Raw genomic sequence first — 20,696 nt, forward strand, 5'->3', positions numbered from 1 at the left:
AGAAAGAGTCTTTTGGAGTTAAAAATTTGCCTCACATGTAGCGCATGTGTTAATAGCTCTTTATTGAATACAATAACATTTTTGGAAATTGGGGCTACTCTAGAAAATCCACGCTGAATGCTCTCCGTACTTCCAGGTTATCTTAGCTGATATCCATCTGTTTTTGTTTAAAGGCTTCCCTCTGGAAAACCAAAGCTGCCTCCAGCTGAAGGTTTAGCTGAGTGACAGAATCAGTGATGTAGCTCGTGCTCCAGTCTTTTCCCTTTTATCCAAAAATAGGAAAGGGTTTGTGCTCTAAACAATACAAAGTGGTTTTATGAAGTTGTTTGGGCTCTGTCCTTGGAAAGCGTGGACTGGAGATGGATTATTGTAGGAAGGGAAATGCAGAATGAGGCAGCTGAATGCACAGCACGACATTTGGGGGATATTTGGGGGATAGTTTTACTCTTTTACTGTTTTAATCCCTGATAAACCCCAATGACTTCTCAGAGCCCATGGCCCCCAACTGCTAAGTAATAGCTTTTATTATCTGAAGTTGGAGGATCACTTTCATTGTATCAGGCAGATCATTGAGAATTTCTTTTAGAATAAATAGAAGAGGATATCTGATAAAGAAGGTGACCAGATTTTATAAAGAAATGAATTGCAACAAACTGATGGAATTTGCCATGTTTTTGAAATGTGATAGTCCAGATTTACTATCCCAGCCTCCTTTCTCCTTAATTGTGTGAGTTTTTTTTTTTTTTTTAAGATTTTATTTATTTATTTGTCAGAAAGAAAGAGGGAGAGAGAGAGTATTAACAGGCAGGGGGAGTGGCATGCAAAGGGAGAAGCAGGCCCCTTGCTGAGCAGGGAACCCAATGCGAGACTCAATTCTAAGACCCTAAGAACATGACCTGAGCTGAAGGCAGACACTTAACCGACTGAGCCACCCAACTGTATCCCAACTGTATTAGGTTTGCACTTTGAGAAATAAAGGAGCATAAATAAGGAATCATCACATGAGAAATGAAGAAGTTAATTCCCTTGTGAAAAATTTTTTTGTGGGGGGAAGGCTGTTGAGAATTTATCTAGACGCCCAAACCAAAATGTCTCAAGAAAGAACCATTTTCAGAAGGCAGTTTCATGAATTTTAACATTGGGATGGGCTCTAACACTTCTACGACATTTATGATCAATACATTTTTGGTTTTGAGTTTTTGGGGGTCTTTTGATTAACTCAACTATGATTGATTGTGTACAGGTCCCATTTGTGATGCCAAAAAGTATGTTTCCCAGCAGCCATTTTGCGGGTCTCAGCAATAACAACAAAGAAAAATAATGTTGCTGGAGTAATGTTTTAAGCTCAATTAATTAATAAAATTGAAAGAGGTATATGGTTTTTGGACTTGTGGCTAACTTTTCTTTCCAGATTTCAGACTGGAGGGACAATAATTTATTTAACATGTCTGCAAATGAAGGAATTCCATACATGGTCTTGCTTTACCAATAGAGAAATTGGATCAATAAGCTGGCATTTATTAGAGTTTTTAATTCAGTCATTTTTTTCTTTTATTTTATTTTTACTTTAAACTTTTTTCAGTTTTATTGAGATATAATTGACATACACCCGCATGTAAGTTTATATGGCATAATGACATGGCATATATATTTGCAAAATGACTATTGCAGTAAGCTTAGTTAACATCCCTCACTTCCTATAGTTACTCCCAAAATATTAATTTTCCTTGTGATGAAAACTTTTAAGATTTATTCTCTTAGTAACTTTCAAATGTAAGATACAGCAGTGTTATCTATAGTCATTACGTTGTACATTATATCCCCTATGATTATTTATCTTACAACTGGAAATTTGGACCTTTGATGATCTTTATTCAATCCTATTTTTAACTCTTTCCAGTCTGCCATTAGTCATTAGAAACAATGATGAATAAATTTTTAGACTTCCTTTTTTTTTTTTTTTTTTGCGTATTCTTCCAAAACCATTATTTTTGGAGAAGCCTCTTTTAGTCTTGTGAAATGATCAATAACTTTTTTTAAAAAAGGATTCCAGCAAAATGTCATTGAGCAAATGTTGTTTCATAAATAATGCCATTCAGTTCTTTTCTGAATGGCATTATTTGTGTCAATCAGCAATGTGTTTCAAAAAACACAGAAACTTTTTTCTTTTTGTACAAAGAGGTAAATCTTTTTATTTGTTCCTCAAAACTGGGTGGGGCTGGGAGGAAATTTGTATTTTCCTGTATAGAAGTAACAAATTAAGTGCCCATGATAGGTTTTTAAAAGAGGAAAAGTAAAGCAGACCCTGGTAAGTTTTAAAACATGTATATGTATATGTATCTATATTTCTGGATCATGACTGCTTAAAAAATGTCACAACAAGATTTCTGGAAGGCTTCAGAAGCAAGCAGCCGGTGAGGTGACATGTGGAAGATAGTAAGAATTACAATTCAAAATGCAGTTTCAAAAAAAAGGCAGTTTCAAAAATCACAGTCCTTCCAAACATTATTCAGTCTAGTTTCCTGTCTAGACATGCAAATTGAACTGAAGAGTTGGACCAATTATTCAGATAATTTAAGGAAAAAAAGTCCCCTCACTGAAAACAGAAGATTCGAGGAGACTGAACTATGTGGATTGTTTGTTGTCACTGATCAGTTCACCAGATAACTGCTCTTTACCCGGAGAGTTTGAAGAGGATCATAGGATATAAGTCAGGAAGAAATTTCATGAACGTTTCTTTTCCTTTTTTCTATGCATTCAACCTCAATGAAATATGTATAATTTAAAGGAAAAGAAAGTAAGACTTTTAGAGAATCCTCCTTCAAGAAAATCTAAAGTTATTTTTATGAGAGAGAGACAAATGCTGCATCAAGTAATACTCCCTTCTCTCCCTTAGAAAAGTTTTCTCAGGACTAACCCCTCAAGTACCTTTCATTTTCAGAAGAGATGATAAGATTTAACAGAAGGTAAAAGAGACTCATTAAGTTACTTGTCAGCTGGAGGTGATACCCTGTGGTTTTGTTCACATGGTATTTGTATATTCTTCTGAATTACACAATGTAAATCAAGAAAGGAATTATTACCTCTGTGTCTAGTGCACATGGGGGTAGTAATTGATAAATGTTAAGCAGCAAAGCTATGAAGTTATAAAGGTCCAGAAATTCAAAAGTAATTAACATTGCTCTAGTCAGCTGAAGTTAGAGGATCTTTTAAAAATATTTTTTAAACTCAGTATGAATATCTTTAAAATTTTTTAGAAAATAAATATTCACAGAAAATGAACTGGACTGTAAATTTCAGGGTAAAAAATCAGATAGATTAATAGTTCCTGAGATATATCAGATATTTAGATTAAAACCAAGTTTGAAACTCATTCATGCCAGAAATGAGTACTGCCAAGGCCTGTCATATGTCCTATTAGAAAATTAGAAGCATAATATTTAAAACAGAAATAGTTAAATGAATACAAAAAGAAAGCTTATTATTTATCTCACTTGTTTTTCATATATAGACTTGTGGAATACATTCAACAGAATCACGTTAATTCTAATGCTGTTTTTAAAAAGTTTCAGGCACATGCAAAATTAAAAAGACAGTCTTCAATGAATAAAAATATTATCAAAACCATATTTCCAAGGATGAGACATGAAATGGCTGTTATCTGTTTTATAAAAAGAATAAACTTTGTGAAATTAGATTGACAAAATGTAGAAAGAAAACAAAACCAAAAACTAAAATTTCCCCCAAGTTTAACTTTCAAGATCTTTCATTATAATTTTAGAATATTTGAAGATTTTTTTTCAAGATGGCTAGTTAAATATTTTGAACTCCTGACATAAGCTTTTATAAAGCCTGTGGCAATATTGGCCTTAATCACTAATGTCAAAACTAATGGCTACTTTTAAAAATGATATAATTACATATTTTTAACCTCATGTATTTTCAGAACTAAAGTAAAAATAGATCATTCTAAAATAATCTGAAAAAGTAAGTTTTGATTATTAACAAATACTCCATTTCTTTGGCAATTAATTCACAGTTCAAAGAAAAAGGAGATATTACTAAAATATATTTCTTAGGAATTCTATCTTATAAATATGTTGTAAGAATGAGAGACAGTTTATCACATTTATGGGAACATTATTTAAAAGGAACAACTTAATTAGAGAGAGGTTACCCCTACAAATTACGTTGTTTAAATTTTTGCCAAATAGGAACATTTTGATGAAGGCAAATTGATAGCTGTAGAAGTTCATTGTCAATTTAGTCTTGAAATCTGTCTTTAATAATTCAAAAAATTGTTAAAAAGACCAAAATAAGCAATTTTGGACTAATAGTTAACATATGATCCTGTTAAAAACCAATACAATTCTTTATTTTTCTCCCATAAGGAATCACAGATGATATCCAATTTTTAATATGAATTATTTCTAATTTGAAAGTATCCTTATTTAGGAATACAATTATTGTAAATATTTTAAACTCATGTTTTTTTTTTAAAAAGCTTAAATTCTTGGTTTTTGAAATACCAATATTTGCAATATTAAAAGGAAGCTGAGTTAAGTTCATTAGTTAAAAGTTTTATTTCCATGGAAAGCAAGGAGTTGCTAAGAAGTATTAATTGCTTAGGATTTTTTATTTGAATTTTCGAACAATTGAACTGAAAAAACTCTGCATTATATCTATTTGTAAAACGATAGAAAGGTATACATTCTGGATAGAAATACTATTTAAAAACATTTGATAAAAACTAAAAGCAATCTTAACTATGTATAAAACTTTTTAGTTATTTTAGTTCATCTTTTTTTAGAATTATAAAGCAGAATAACAATTTTTAACTTGAATGTCGAACATTTAAAAAGTTGCTATTCTGCTGCTCAGAATTTTGTCCCCTTTCCTAGGAATAAAAGTCTTTAATTTACTTCAATTTATTTGTAAGTTCTAAAGATAGAATATACATTTGAGAACTAGTCACATATTTATTTATTGACCCTTAAAATTCAATAAAAGCAAGGGGTTTTGTTTTTATATACAAATAAACTAGATAGCAAGAAACAGAAACTGTATGAGAATTTGAACTTTGCTCACATTTTATTTTTTGAAGGTTGCTAAAACAATGATTTCAGCAAAAAGATAATTTTTATTTTAATCTAAGACCTGTAGTATCGTAAGTAATGTTTTGAAGAACGTTAGGAAAATAATAGCATTGTTTTTAAACTTCCCATTTGCCAACTCCCAGACTTACATGAAGCAGCTGCTGCAGATTACAGTGTTGAAGCAAAATGTGACTCAAAACATGGATCATAATCCTATCTTATGAAACTACATATTTACATTGATACAGAAATCAATGTCACACATGCTATGGGGTAATAATAACAATTATAATAATGATAAATAGTATTACACAGAACACAAGAACTATCATAGAATCAATAAAGATGGAGGATCTAATACAGTCTTAGAACCTTCAGATCAATGGCTAACCAGTTGCATTTACTTTGCTTTACTTTCTTAATGAATTAATCTCACAATTTTTCAAAGTTAGAGAGGGTCAGCTTAGTTTTAGAAGGTGCTAGAAGGTTACATGACTCAATTCTAGCTACCTGATGTTTACAAGCATTGTCAGGCATCAGCCAGGCAACATAGCCCTGTGAAGTTTTTTGATTTTTCAGACAGATGTACTGACATTATAAAAACCCAGCAATTGATTCTATAGTGATTATATGGAATTAAACTGACATTAAAAGAAATGTTTGGGATAAACCCTGGTATCTCCTGAATTTGCTATCTAAATGTTTAAGTGTTAGACCTTGCTTTAAAAAAAAAAAAAAACTTGATCACAATAAACTGCATTTAAGAAACAATACAGACACATATATATTTGAGTTAAAATAAAATGACATGACTTAACAAAAAATTCATAGTGATATGAAATAAGAGTCATAGAGGAAAACTAAAATAGCATCTTACTGTTTTATTACTTTTTGCTGTTATTCATTCACTAGATATTAAAAGACTTTTTCATAGTGATGTTCTATCTGTTAGCATATAATTTTTAATTAACTTTTTAAAATGACATAGTATTAAAAAAATCTATATTCTGGTCCCTTAAAGTAGTTGCCAGTGTCAATGAAAGCTTAACACATAAATTCAGTTTATTTCTAAAATGTATTTTCAGATATTCTAAATGATATTCTTTTCTTTAGATTTTTATCACAGAATTCTGATATAATGCTAAACTTTAAAATCTTGATCATGATAAATAAATTTTCAAGAAGTTTTGATTTTGTCTAATAAATTTTTATCTGTATTTAAAAAGTATTATTAGAAAATTGAAAGAACTAGCAAAGTTTTCTTTTTGCTAGTTTTAATGTCAGTAATAATAATGTTTTAAAATTCTCAATTTTACTCCAGAAGTTTTTGTCTTCATGACTTTTTTTTACAAAATGCCAAATCAGAAGAAATATAAAATTATCTTTTAAAATGTTTGCAACCTGCCACATAAAATAAATATCCCAACATAATGGTATTTTTTAATTACTAGAGAAATTGGATCCCATTTCAATGAAACTTTCTTTCCTCTTAGAAATAATTTTTTTTCTTTTTCTGTCAGCTTCCGATGTCTTGGTTTTTATACTGATATCTCATTTTGCTGAATAACTTTGTATTTGAAATTTGCCCCAAGTAAAAAAGATTTAAACATTTTCGGCAACATCATTATTGCTTTATGCCTGGCAACTATCGGTTCTATCACTTTCACTGGCTGTGTATTACCGAAACAGCACCACCAACAAACAAAGCCTCTGGACTTGATGGCTTTTCACTGTCACTACTGATTAGAATTTTAAAGGCATTTTTAATTCTCAAGATTTGTTGGGCATTCAGATGAGCACTGACTCAAAAAGAAATCAGCTACATCCCCCCAACCCCAAAAAAAGATGTTACGCAAATATAAATGTTAATAAAAATGGACAAGAAGACCACTTCACTGTTGCAATTTTTCAGGCTACTTTGACTTAAAAACATTATGTTCTACTACAGATTGGTCTGGGTTAGAGCTAGTCTCCAGAGCCTTGTTAATGTTCTAAACCATTTTTTTTTTCCAAACCTGTGTGATAGCCATGGTCAAACAAAGAGAAATGAATGAATCTGTAGAAACATACATTTATATTCTTTTGTCTTTATGTGTTTTTTATATTCATGGCTCTCAATAAACTGTGATACTGTGTAACACCATTGGTAGAGCTATTCCAAACCTGTTTTAAAAGGCTCCAAGATTCATCTAAATAATTTTCAAGCAAATATTGTTGACTTTTGCGATGCCATTTAACTGGCTTAATCAAAAGTATGAAGGGCTATACAGTATGAGCATTTAAGGATGTCACTCATCTTTACTGATAACCCATACCATTCACTCATAACCACATTTCACCCAACATCTGAGTCTATGTTTGTCATTGATATGAAGCAGTGATTTGGCCAAACCTGATCCCACCCCTACCAATTTTTTTCCATGTTGTTGGATTTGGGAGTTGATTTACCCAGACATATTTTTCTAGGGAAACATATATGGGGAGGGGAGAAGGGTAGGGATAAAGAAATATCTTTATTCCTGGCTACCCTCAAACTTGAAAAGATCTAGGTACTTGCCAATTCTGACAAACCCTATTTGTAATCCTTTGCATTGAACAAATTATCCAGACTACTTGACAAAATATAGTAATTTTTATGATATCACAATTTTCCAAATGAACAGTGTCAAGTGATTCTAACGGAGTCCTCCTGCAATGCCTTGGTATTCGAGTTGTGCTCACGTGTGGTATTTTGTTCCTAACAGGAGTTCAGGCTGGCTCATTATCTCTTAAATGTACCTCGAGAAAGCTACTCTTACTATATTTTTTGTTTTTCCTTGGTATTTGCTCAATTTTCTCTGCTTCTGAGCTTTCAATGTATTGGGTGACACAAACCAACCTAGATTATGGTATATTTAGTCTAGAAGAGCTCAATAGCCAATGGTTGGAACCCCTCAGTGGCCCTATTTGTGGAGTTTATTGAGCCTGCATGGCGACGTCCCCCTCCTCAGGTGGCCTTTCTCTCTAGCCCTCCATGGAAGACATAATACCTTGGCCACAGGCTCAATGGGCCTTAGCAACTATTTCATTTGGTGAATTCTTAACAACTGAGAATACAGCTTATTTTCTATATTGAATGATCATTATGAAATAGGAAAGCCCAGAGGTGCCTGGGTGGCTCAGTGGGTTAAAGCCTCTGCCTTCAGCTCAGGTCATGATCCAGCATCATCGGGCTCCCTGCTCGGCGGGGAGCCTGCTTCTCCTCCTCTCTCTCTCTGCCTGCCTCTCTGCCTACTTGTGATCTCTGCCTGTCAAATAAATAAATAAAATCTTCCAAAAAAAAAAAAAAAAAAAAGAAAGAAAGAAAGAAAGAAGAAAGCCCACAGGGTTGGACTTCCCAGCCATGGCTACAGCTGCTGGTAGGTCCAGAAGGGAATGTGAAGATCAACATATTCTCCAGAAACATTTAGTAGGGAAGATGCAGTGTTGGAATTTTTTTTTTTTCAAGGTAACCTGTTGTATTTAGTCCGGTCTCCAATTCAAATATAGGATTTTTGTTTGCTTCTTTAAGAAAATTGGGATGTCAAAGAGAAAACATAATATATAAAGGACAAATGTAGATGCTAAATAAACAGAAACTATTATTTTCAGATGCCAGTTCAATGTTGAGGGAGCTAATTATGATTCTGAATCTGGCGGTGATTTTGTGTAAGCTTCTGGAGTAATTTCTTTGTCTGGAAAATGAGGATGGCATGCTTTCTTCCTCAGAGTTTTCTTACAGGATGAAATGAGGTGATGTATGTGGTGTGTGGTCAAATGGTTTTGGAAAGGTGAAACTCCAGTGCATGGAAGAGAATTGGTTGGGAGGCAGAAGTTCAGGGATTTTAAAGCCTGTTGATCCTGTGACTTCAGGCACTTCTCTTCCCTGGAGCTGTTGCCATATCTACAAATTGAAAAAAAAATGGACTATAGCATCTCTAAGTCATCTTGTAGCTTTGACAACCTATCTTTGGGGATGATGATGAACATTAGGGAAGTATATATTGACAAGAGAGCAAGGTTCCACGCTACACCGCACAGTGGGGGTTTATAGGGTTTGTAGGTTTATAGGGTGCCCTTTGATTTTGCTCTGTGTGCAGGTTAATACCCTACATTTCTGTTTGCTTCTCTTGCCTTTTTAGGGACTGTTGCCCTGGAGGGTACTCCAAAATGTGTCAAACCCCTGTGCATCCAGATGTCTCAGACAGCCAGAAGGACTTTTGTCTTAATGCCCAGCAGTGAGGTATCTTGCCATAGATTAGACTTGGGGCAAGGCTGGAAATTAGGCTACTTCAACCTCTGTGTTTCTAAAAGTTCTTCTCCCTTTAAGAGGCTAGCTTGATGGTTGAAAAAGATGAAGATTCAGGATGAGTTTTTACTGCCTTCATTAATGTCACCTCTGTGGAAGCTTCCCTAGCATTGGCCCTAATGCCCTCTAAATGAAATCGTAATAGTCTAGTGGGTTTCTTTTCTTCAAAAAAATAAAAACAAAAAAACAATGTACCTCCATCTTTCAAAAGTTACAGTTGTTGAATGCTTGGACACATGGTTTAGACTTCAAGGAGATTTAAGTTTGGTGCAGACAGAAAAGAGATGGTGGCTGGTTTGGCAGGGGTAAAAAAAAAAAAAAAAACCTATAAGGTTTTAGATTTCTTTTTTTTTTTTTTGACAGATACAGATTGAGTAGAAAGTAAAGGATCTCATGTGTCTTCGAGTATTTAACAAGAAAGCTCTTGCTACAAGAGGATTTTCTAAAATATATTTCAGATATACACAATTTATGTGTTAAGCTTTCTTTATTTTTAGCAACTACTTTAAGAGACCAGAATATAGATTTTTTTTAATACTGGGAAAAAGTTTAAAAGTTAACTTAAAAATATATCCTAACAAATATAATGTGACTTAAAAAAAAAAAAAGACCTTTCAAACATTTTCCCTCAAAATTCCTAAGGGAAGCTTCTAATTTGTCCAGAGTGTGGCCAGTCCTAATAGGCACCAACTGAGCTCCCTTTTCAATCATTCTGTTAAAGGAGACAATTAAAGCTAGTACCAAAAGGCAGGAAGGCCCCATGTCAGGAGACTGAATGAACAACGAAAACTTAGATACTTTTTTTTTCTCTTTCCTTCCATTAATTTTCCCTGTAGGAATTGTTCCCTCTGAAACTCTTAGCAGCCCTGGCCTAAAGGTACCCTAGCTACCCAATGCGACAAGCTCTGGATTCCCATAGGAAGGAACCCCTTATCAAAATTTGATCTGGAGCTGTCTCTGTAAGGTCATTTTTCTGTGTATTGGCTCCGTGTCCCGCAGCCGGCGTCCTGTTCTTTCCCTCTCATCACCCACCTGCCCACCACCCGCCCCCCTGCCCAAGCCTGGCAGGTGAAGATGCAGAGCGCAGGTGGTCGACCACTGCTCTGCAGGGCGTGTGGTGAGCAAGCGACGTGAGCCAAGAAGGATGGAGCAAGTGGCCAGCCTCTTTTACTTCTTTTGAAAAGTTGTCCAAGAGTCCAGTTCTCCATCTTTTTGGTGCTGGTGGGTATTCTCTACCATATCCCTGGCTTTTAATTTGGCAGTTCCTTCTTTTGAGCTCTGTGTCATCTACCGAAGGAGATCATCACTTCAGAAAGCTGTATGGCCTTGGTAAAGTCATTTTACCTCTCTTGGCTTCCTCAGTAGAATGAATAAATGGGATTAGATGCTCTCTGAGGACACTTCCGACTCTAAAGACCAATGTGTCTATTACCAGACAGGTCGAGGCAATGGATAAGTATTTGTCCGATGAGTAAGTGATGCTGACATTCTGTGCCTTGGGTAGTGGAATGCCCGCAAAGGATGGTAGAGGAGGAAACTGCTTATAGTGTAAACTTCGTTTGCAAAGTAACTCTTTAGAGGAAAAAAAAAAAGTCTCTCCTGCGAGGCATTTTAAGTTTTTTGTAGTGTCTGTCTATGTATGTGTATGTGTTTATTTTGAGGTTGTTTCTTCTAACATCCCACTGAGTGCGGGCGGGAAGGCTTTGCTAGTGATGATCACATGGGCAGGTGGTATGCACAGCCTGTCCATCTGTCTGTCCGGTCTGTTCACCTGCATACGCACTGGGTGGCTCTGCAGCCCATGATATTGGCCAGGGATAGATTTCTGAGGTTGTAGATCGGTCTTTTACAGCTCTTTTTATTTCTGGTGTATTTGACAGGTTTTCTTACTTTAAACGCTTTCTTCAGGAGAGTGGGGAGGGGTGGTGGTCAGCAACTGAGTTACTTACTGACTTTTCTGGGAAGTTTTTGTTGCCTAAAGGAAAAGATTGAGGACTGTCCTTGAATTCTGGTTTCCGATGCTTCCTTCGGTCCCATTCTGGAAGCAGTTCACTTTGACCTCCTCTCCGTAAATTACCATATCAAGTGTAAACATGTCCACACATGTATTTTTGTAAATGTTGCACATGGGCACGTCAGCATGTCTTTTAGAACGAGGTTCTTAATGGGCTGGCATATGGCTGAGTGTTGATGGCCATGCCTTACTCAATGCTGACGCTGTTAGATTTAAATCTAGTCGACTTACACATTTGCTATAGTTCCCCTATTTTAAAAGGGGGGAAAATGGAGAAAAGCATAACGTGGTATGCTTTGGTTACAACAGAAAGAGGAGATGCCTTTATCTTGTCCCCCAAACAGTTTTACCTCAGTGGGGGAAAAAAAAATGTGAGTGTCCTTAACTAGTTCAGTCACATATAAATTAATTAAAGTGATAATTTTAAGACAGTAACATTGCATACATTATTAACTGGCTTTGTGGATTCAGGGACAAAGGGGAAGATGTGAAAGGTAAAGGTTAAGGCAGGGTGTTCCAAGCGGTGTTCTTACCCTTAATACCGTGGTAGAATAGCCTTCAAGATAGCTTCAAGGGTCAGAGCTTGCACAACTGCTGACTGTCCCCTTTTGTTTACATCGGTGTTTGAGAGACTCATATATAGTAGATGAACATTCCTAGGAAAACAAGTGGCTTGCAGACGAAATTGAAGCCAGAAGATAATCTTAGTTTCCTATTTCTCCTTCTGATGATTTCCTACAAATAATTCCTGAAAATTCCTACTTTATGAATGAGCATGACTTAAAATTTATGCCAAGTCAATTCCCAGTCTCTCCTCTCCCCACCCCCTAAGAAAATCCTCTTTATTCCTTACTCCTAGACAACCCAACTAATCCAGTTATCCCCTCCTCTGATGGATTATAATTTTATTTGAGTGAAGGAAAAGTGAATTTTTTTCCCCTCTGAATTTCCCTGAATTTGACTCTACCCAAAATTACCACCTTTGCATCTTGTGTAGATTGGGCTATATGGACCTGTTCTGAATGATTAGGCAAAACACGCCCATTTAAAATTATGTGACTGTATTTAGGATTTTGTGGTCCTTTGTCCTACTCTTTTTGCTCCCCAATGCACACTGATTATGGAGGGGAAATACATACCTGAAATCCCAGTTTCTTTTACCGAGTGCTTATCAGAGATTGACTTGGCATGATGTCTCCAACAGGCATGCAGGCAAGACTAGATGATGCCTGTGGTCTATCAGGTAAAAAACTTGGAGCAGGTCAGGGAGCACACGGCTATCTCAGCAGACCTTGTTGGAATTAACCACTTTAGAAGGGGCTTTTATTTAAAAACACGTGTGTCCTGTCATTGATGGCAGAATAGAGGCTTAAGGAAATTTTCAAGAAAATTAGATTCCACATAGAAAAATCAGAATATGCCCAGGGCACCCGCGTGGCTCCATTGTCTAGGCATCCGACTCTTGATCTCGACTCAGGTCATGAGCTCAGGATGGTAAGATCCAGCCCCACATCAGGCTCCACACTGGATATGGAGACTGCTTCAGATTCTCTCTGTGCTTCTCCCTCTGCCCTGCTCCCAGCCCCCAAAATAGAGTATGGCCTTGGGGGTAGGGAATTATTGTTAAGTTCATAGACGTGATCATGGCAGACTGGTTATGTAGGAAATGTGCACAATGAGGTAATTAGGAGTGAAATGCCATGGTGCCTGTCATTTCCTTTAGAGTACTTCAGCAAAGAAAAAAAAGAGAGAGATGAAACAAATGTGACCGTTAACTATTAAACAGAGATAATATGTGCATGGATGTTTGGTATATTCTTTCTACTTTCCTTTGCTTGAAAATTTCCAAAACAGACTGTAAAAACAAAGCAAAAAAAAAACCAAAAGAAACAAAAAAAAAAAAAACATTGAGATCCAATCTCCTAGTGTTAAAAAAAAATACCACACATATCAATAAAATAAAATCTTGTCGAGATAATTATTTGTGCATGCACAAGAGGGGACCATAGATTTGAATTTCTCTGAACTGATAAGAAAATTCAACATTCTCAGGTGGGGCTTTAGTTCTTAAGAGTATGTCATTAATGCACAAACCTGCACAAAATGAAAATCCTGGGCAAAAATACTATTTATTTTATTTTTTGAATGCATTCAAAAGTTTAAGAGTGAAACTACAAGGAAATCATGGTAGACATTAAAAATGAAGGCATACCCCTTTTAACTTACTTGAGCTAACGGCTGAGAAGTTTGGGATACTGACCTCAGAACAAGGTGGAATGTTCCTTGAAGATCACAGAAATAAACAGGTTTGAGAGCCATGGCCTCTCAGATAATAACTTGATAGGCAATGAAAGAAGCCAAGGTGATCCTAGAAGCTAACTGAAAGTCCGAAGATAATGGTATAAATTATGAAAATATAAACTGTACCAAGATTATTTTATTTTATTCTTGTTTGGAATTACCAGATTAATGCACTTCCTGCAAAATCTTCTTTTGTCTTTTGAATAGTTATCACAACAGTAGCTGTGTTCTACCCAAGCAATGTAATACTTTTTCGATATGTTAGCATAGCTTTTGTTGATAACAAAATGTGTGTGTTTATTTATTGCCATGAGGACACAGGAAAAAATTTACTTCCAATAGCGAAGGGATTGTTTCCATGTAAAATTCTGGAGTGCAGAGCCCAGCCTCAACTGTGTCGAGTTTAGGTCCTTTAATTCTTTGCTGTACACAAATGCATTCTCAAATCTACTTTTATCACATAATACATGACATCAATGAAAAAATATTAATATTACCTGCACAACTCTTGTGAGCCCAGGTTTCTTTATATAGGGAAGGACACCTTTCCATCCTGAGCACCTATATCTTTTTCTTTTCTTTCTTTTTTTTTTCTTTTAAAGTAAACACCACCTCCCAACATGGGGCTCAAAGTCATGATCCTGAGATCAAGAGCCACATGATTGAGCCAGCCAGGAGCCCCTATTTTTTGATTAATAAATATAAAATTCTCAAGTATGGGGCCTCTGGTGAGAAATGCATTCCACCAAATCATTATCACCATTTGAAAAGACTTTCAACCTATACTCAATATATGAAGGTAATTTTTAAAAGGTTTTATTTATTTATTTGAGAGAGAGAGAGAGATCAGGGAGAGAGGCAGGGGGGGAGGGAGAGAGAATTACAAGCAGACTTCATGCTAAGTGTGGAGCCCAGTGTGGGGTTTAATGCCACGACCCGGGGATCATGACCAGAGCCAAAATCAAGAGTCTACACTCAACTGACTGAGCTACCTAGGTTCCCCAATAGGGGGGTGATTTTTTTTTTTTAAGATTTTATTTATTTATTTGACAGACAGAGATCACAAGTAGGCAGAGAGTCAGGCAGAGAGAGAGGGGGAAGCAGGCTCCCCGCCAAGCAGAGAGTCCGATGCGGGGCTTGATCTCAGGATCCCGAGATCATGACCTGAGCTGAAGGCAGAGGCTTAACCCACTGAGCCACCCAGGTGCCCCAGGAGGTGATTTTTAATAGATAGGAAGCCTCTGCCAAGCTTACTCTTCCAAAGCTATTAGAGGTTGTTGATATACTGGTACCAAAGCCCAGCCGTGTGTTTGAAGGTGGGGGCAGGCAAATCCAGAATCCTTGATTCCTTGGAATTTGCCACTTTAGCAAGAAGAGTATGTAAGTTCAATAGATAAAGCCCCAGACTCAGAAACATAAGAAGTACATGAGTTGTTAGTCTTAAAATTTAAGTATGTCTCTGAACGTCAATAGTTCATTCATAAATGGTATTTTTAAAAAGAAATGGGTCCGTTAGTTCTGGGCCCCTGCCCTAGTCTTTCCACTAACTAACTAGTGACCTCGGCCTCTTCATCTGCAAATTGAGACTCTCTCATGAAATAACTGTCACATTTCCTCAAACCACTCACTCTGCGCCAGGCACTGTTCTGAATGCTTTACATTAAATTTCTTTCCTTTTTCCCCATCACTAGAAAGTAAATATTCTGGTTATGCCTAATTCATCTATTAGGAGATGGAGATAATCAAGTGCTGGGGGAGCAGAGAATTTTAGAGCTGGGAGGATCCACGGAAATCATCCTGTCAAAGGCAGTGAGCTCATCATGGGCAAAGGTTGCAAGCCCTGTAGCCCAAGTGTGTGGTTTTCAGGCTTGGATCCTCCACTCATTAGAAATAAGCCTCAAGCAGGGACACCTGGGTGGCTCAGTTGGTTGGACGACCGCCTTTGGCTCCGGTCATGATCCTGGAGTCCTGGGATCGAGTCCCACATCGGGCTCCCAGCTCCATGCGGAGTCTGCTTCTCTCTCTGACCTTCTCCTTGCTCATGCTCTCTCTCACTGTCTCTCTCTCAAATAAATAAATAAATAAAATCTTAAAAAAAAAAAAAAAGAAAGAAGCCTCGAGCAAATGACTTAACATTCGTTTGCCTCAATTTGCTCATCTGTAAAATGGGGATGATAATAGAATCTGCGTTATCTGGTTGTTCAATGTGCTGTGCTTAGAATCGTGTTGCCTTGGAAGCCCTCCATAAATGTTACAGATAAGGAAGGGGACCATAGGGTCTGGGGAAGAACACTGTTGTTCTTAGAAGAATGTGTTGCGGTGTTATTAAGAGATTCCCCAATGAGGTCAGAAAAAGGTTGCTGGCAGTAGGGATGGCCTTCATGCAAACAACAGAGCGAGCCTGATCAGGGATCCAGAATGGTTTCTTAGAGAAAGAAAAGTACTAGGTTGAAGAAGTGAAGAGGGGACTGTTAGCCTCGAAAGGCAGAAAAATGTGTGTTATGGTGTAATTCAGCAAAAAGTTTATAGACGCACAGTGGAAGCAGTAACGTGTACAGAAATGAGGCCCAAATTTGGGTGTTCACATGGAGTTATCCCAGTTTCTCTGGATCATCAGAGACACATATAGAATGCCAGTGCTAAATGGGACCTTGGAGACTGTCCTGTACAGCCCCCTCATTTTACATTTTGCATTTTACAGTTTCTGTGAGGATAGAGTTTGGTGAAATTTAGCCAGAATCACAGTACTGTGAAACCAGGAAAAACTGTGGTATGTTTAAAGAGGGATTTCAAGTAAGGATGAAGGGAAAGAGGCAGGAGGTTCCTTCCATTTTAGAGTGATACCCAGGGAGGAAAGCAGAGTACAGAAGACTGTGAATTCCCCCTAATTAATTAAAAGAGGGACGAATAGGAGGAAGGAAGAGAGAGAGAGAACTCTTAAATTTATGCTAAACAGTCTGAGATTGGATTTGTAGTTAATGTTTAAAAGGCCATGATAAGGAGAACTCTTATTTTATTATTTCTAAGAATTTGGTTTCCTAAAATGGAAAGGAGGTCTGGGAGAGAGTGTGGCAATGTTGATTGTTCCAGCAAATGAATTAATCCATTTGCACCTGGTGTCGAAACTGGTAAGTGGTTAACGTTAATCTGTTACTGTTTAGAATGAATAAATCTTGGCTTTCTAAAAAAAAAAAAAAAAAATCACTTTTAACTAAGTTTATGCTTAGTGCTTTCTTTTAAATAACAGAGTGTCTCAATAGGAACTAATGAGTCAGATTAATTTGGCGTGGGGTTCTGAGCAGGGGATTGGGGCAGGAATCCTCTTTCTGAACACTCACAATGCTTTGCTGAGTTCCCTTTACAGTTCTCAGAGCTAGGCTGGGTTGGAGGGAGTTTCTCTGAGGGGTTTAAAGGCTCCCCACTGTGCTTGCTCCCCAGTTACAAAAGCATTGGATTACTGAATGAGGACTAGTTTATCTGTTTACATGGTGGAAAAGAAGCAAACAGCACCAAGGCTGAAGCAATGATCAGATTTTTATGGTTGTGAACCACTTGTGCATTATTCTTTATAAAAAAGCATTTACCTACCATGTCAGTATTTTAGAAAGAGGCTTTTAGTTTGGCTTTTTATTATTATTATTAAAAAGGAAAAATATTGCTATTATGTCTGGCCATGTTACTGTTTGCAGTGTTGTAGGGTTTGGGGATATTGGAGGCCGTCCATAGTGTACCCCTCAACCTTGCCCAATACCACAGCCCACCTCCATGGCAGGGAGAAAGGCTTCAGAAAAGGGGCGCAGCTGAGAAATAAATGCCTATTAGTCTAAATCTTTGTTCTTTTTGCCTTTTGATTGGGCTCCCACTTCAAGATCTGCTTGTCCAGTTGTGTGATGGAATCCAATCGGAGACCAAGAAACTGAGGTGTAGCGTGATTACAGGGTTAGCTTCAGTCCCTCAGGAGCTTATGACAAGGCAAAAATCAGAGGCAGAACTCGAGCTTTCGGTCGGGTGGAGGCCCAATAGGTCATCCTGCTCCTGCCCTAGCAATTGGTTGGAACCCTGAGTGGTCAGTTCTCCTACCTTCAAAAGAAAGCTCTGCACTTGCAAAATTGTTTGTACCACAAAGGATACATTAAAAAACAAAAAAACAATGGCTTGGGAAATCAAAGGTTGCCATGAGTGATGTAACAAAAGGGAATATTTTAGTGGCTGGGCATAGGAGTTTTATAGGTTCTATATTGCTCTAAAGCATTAAGGTTATGAGCAAGATACTTGCAGTGATGTGACTGGTGACATCTGTGCTTGGCATTGTTTCTTGTGGTTCTAACTCCCCTGTGCTCTCCAACTTTATTCACCTGTATGAGGACTTTAAATGGGATGTCCTGGTGAAGAACAGGAAATTGTCAGGGTTTGGTGCAGGAAATCCCACAAGTACCTAGTGGTGAATGAAACCTGGTTCTATTGGGAGTATGGAGAGGTGGTATCAACCTTAATTGTGACATATGCATCAAAACACAAAAACAAAATCAGAACATGCCCTCATATACTGGGGAGAGGAACGTCAGACAAATCTTGTTGGTTAAAAGAAAAAAAAAAACTAAAAGGGATATGGCAGAATCATATAGAGGGAAGGATTAGAAAATAGTTCTATGAAAAGAAATTTGGGGGAGAAATAGTATAATTAATATTCACTTCCCCCTTCTGGTCTTGAAAAGAGTAGATCCTGACGTGCCATTCAGGGAAAATGTAAAGAATCTGAAATTTTTCTAAGCAGAAATAATTTTTTTTTTCAGAGAAGGAATGTGAGCTAATGAATGTAAACCTGTATTAAAATGAAATAAAATTATGAGCAGAAAGAGGGAGAGGGAGGAGCACAACAGTTGTTTTTAAACATTCAGTCTAAGTCTTACTCAGTCTTAAAGTATTTATCATTTCTGTTTTAGGGTATGTCACATGTTAAATATCTCTTTTTGGGGAAATTGATTTGACGCTAGAAAAGCCTTTGAAAATTACGAAGTTTAAGATTTGAACTTTTTTCTCTCGTATGTTTGGAAACTTAGGCTATAGAAACTACGTGTAAAACAGGCATTATTACGTATTAGAAAACATCTTAAAACATATTAGGATAGTTAATGACAAATACATGAAAAAAGCATTAAAACTATTGAGTCATAAATAAGAACCATATGATATGTCAGTACCAGAAAAAAATGCGGGACAACTAAGTATAAGAAACCATTATCATGTGAGGGTTCTATGGTAAAATCTAAAATTTAAATGAGGATGATTTTTTAATTGGCACTACTGATTTAATTTAATTATATTTAAGCCTTGCTGTCCAAAATTAGGACTCAAAAAATGCAAATATCCATCATCCTATTAGGAGTTTTTAGAGTGATCATAATCATTAACCTGTATCTTTTCTTATTTCTATAGGAAATTGTCAAATTTTATCTTCGGAAGAAACTTGGAGACTTTTTTAAAGGTGAAATTTTCATCTTTAGGTAAGGAAACGTTTTCTATTGTTTATGCATCTGTTGAAAAGAAAGCATTTCGATTAGAGAAAAGAAGAAACATGAACTTAAGCGTTGCTTATGATAACTGATATAAAATATAATGAAGATGATAGAAAGCTGGGTTTTTAAGTTAAGTAAAACAAATTGTTGAAAATTTTTCATTTAAAAAATCAGTTTCTTGGGGAAAAAAAGAGGCACCTTTTTTGCACTTTCTAATAGACAGGCATTATAATAGGATTCCCATTATCATCTTTTCTAAGTATTTAGGACATAACAAAATTAAAATTATATTTTTCAAAATCTAGAGACACCTAGAGTATCCCTAAACATAAATATAGATGTATATAATAATAAAAAATAGAATGTTTTGAAAAGCTGGCAAGACTGGTCACTGCTTTAAAAGCAGGCTAGTGAAATAAAGTTATTTAAGGTTTGGACTGTAACAAAGAAGCTTAAACTCTAGGATCTATTCACATGCTAGGAAAATATTGCTTTGTAGGGTCATAATGTAAATATAAACAGTTTGTTTAATCAAGCAAGAACCTGTCCTTTGTGTGTGACCTCTTTTCAGTTTTTATTTGTGTCATACTGATAACGTATGAAAAGGAAAGACAGATTAACTTTTTGAGCATATTAAAATATTAGCAACTCATTCTATTTTTGGCAATAATTCTATTAGTGCAGTTTACTTGCATGAACAGTATAAACACATATATGAAAATCAGATGTTTTAAAGCAGATAAACTAAAAATGCAGTTAAAACGTCTAAACAATCATCATACTACAATGCTTTGAAGTATTTTATGAAGCTAAAAGAATGAAAGAAATAGTTAGAGAAATGATACATAGAATCTGTTATAAAATATCCAAATTTGTACATTCCAGCTTTCTCACCAATACCACATTTGGAAAAAGAAATAAATTGCAATGTTTGTCTTTTATTAACATATATTCTGAAGATTAAACAAGACTTCTCCTAATTTTAAATATATAAAACAGTTACATATAAATATTTTTAAAAATTATAGAATAGAGGTTTCGGTCTTTAAGAAATGCATGTAAAAATTCATATGGTTAAATAAAATCTAAAAACGTTGGGAGAAAAGTACTAAGTTTTTTTAATACATGGATTTGAAGAATTCATTTCTAGAATGTATTTTTCTCCTAATAAAGACATCCATATTAATATTAAGTATATAGGATGAGACTTACTTAAATTACTTAATTAGGTTATACTAAACTTCTAAGTTATTTTTGAAAGAAGAATTTTGTTAATCTGAAAAAGATTCTAACATTATTTCTAATGTACTCTTTAAATAAGTCTTTAATAGGTCAGTTTTTAAATCTTATATTTTAAAAGATAAAAAATAGAAAAACCTAGCCTTCTAATGGAAAATATAATTTAATAGCACTGAGAAAAGAGTTGTAAGCATGTTATAAAT

The 20,696-nt window shown here is 35.8% G+C and overlaps 1 long non-coding RNA gene across 2 annotated transcripts in view; it reads left to right on the forward strand.

The window, feature by feature from the left end:
- The window catches only part of LOC131811615 (uncharacterized), a 114,455-nt gene that overhangs the window by 70,874 nt on the left and 22,885 nt on the right, over positions 1 to 20,696 (forward strand). For both annotated transcript variants that reach the window (XR_009346019.1, XR_009346018.1), the window contains exon 3: positions 19,175 to 19,242. This is a non-coding gene — a long non-coding RNA (uncharacterized LOC131811615). The remainder of the gene's footprint in view (positions 1 to 19,174; positions 19,243 to 20,696) is intronic.

The sequence above is a fragment of the Mustela lutreola genome, chromosome 1, assembly GCF_030435805.1.
Source record: "Mustela lutreola isolate mMusLut2 chromosome 1, mMusLut2.pri, whole genome shotgun sequence".
In the NCBI taxonomy this organism is placed as follows: domain Eukaryota; kingdom Metazoa; phylum Chordata; class Mammalia; order Carnivora; family Mustelidae; genus Mustela; species Mustela lutreola.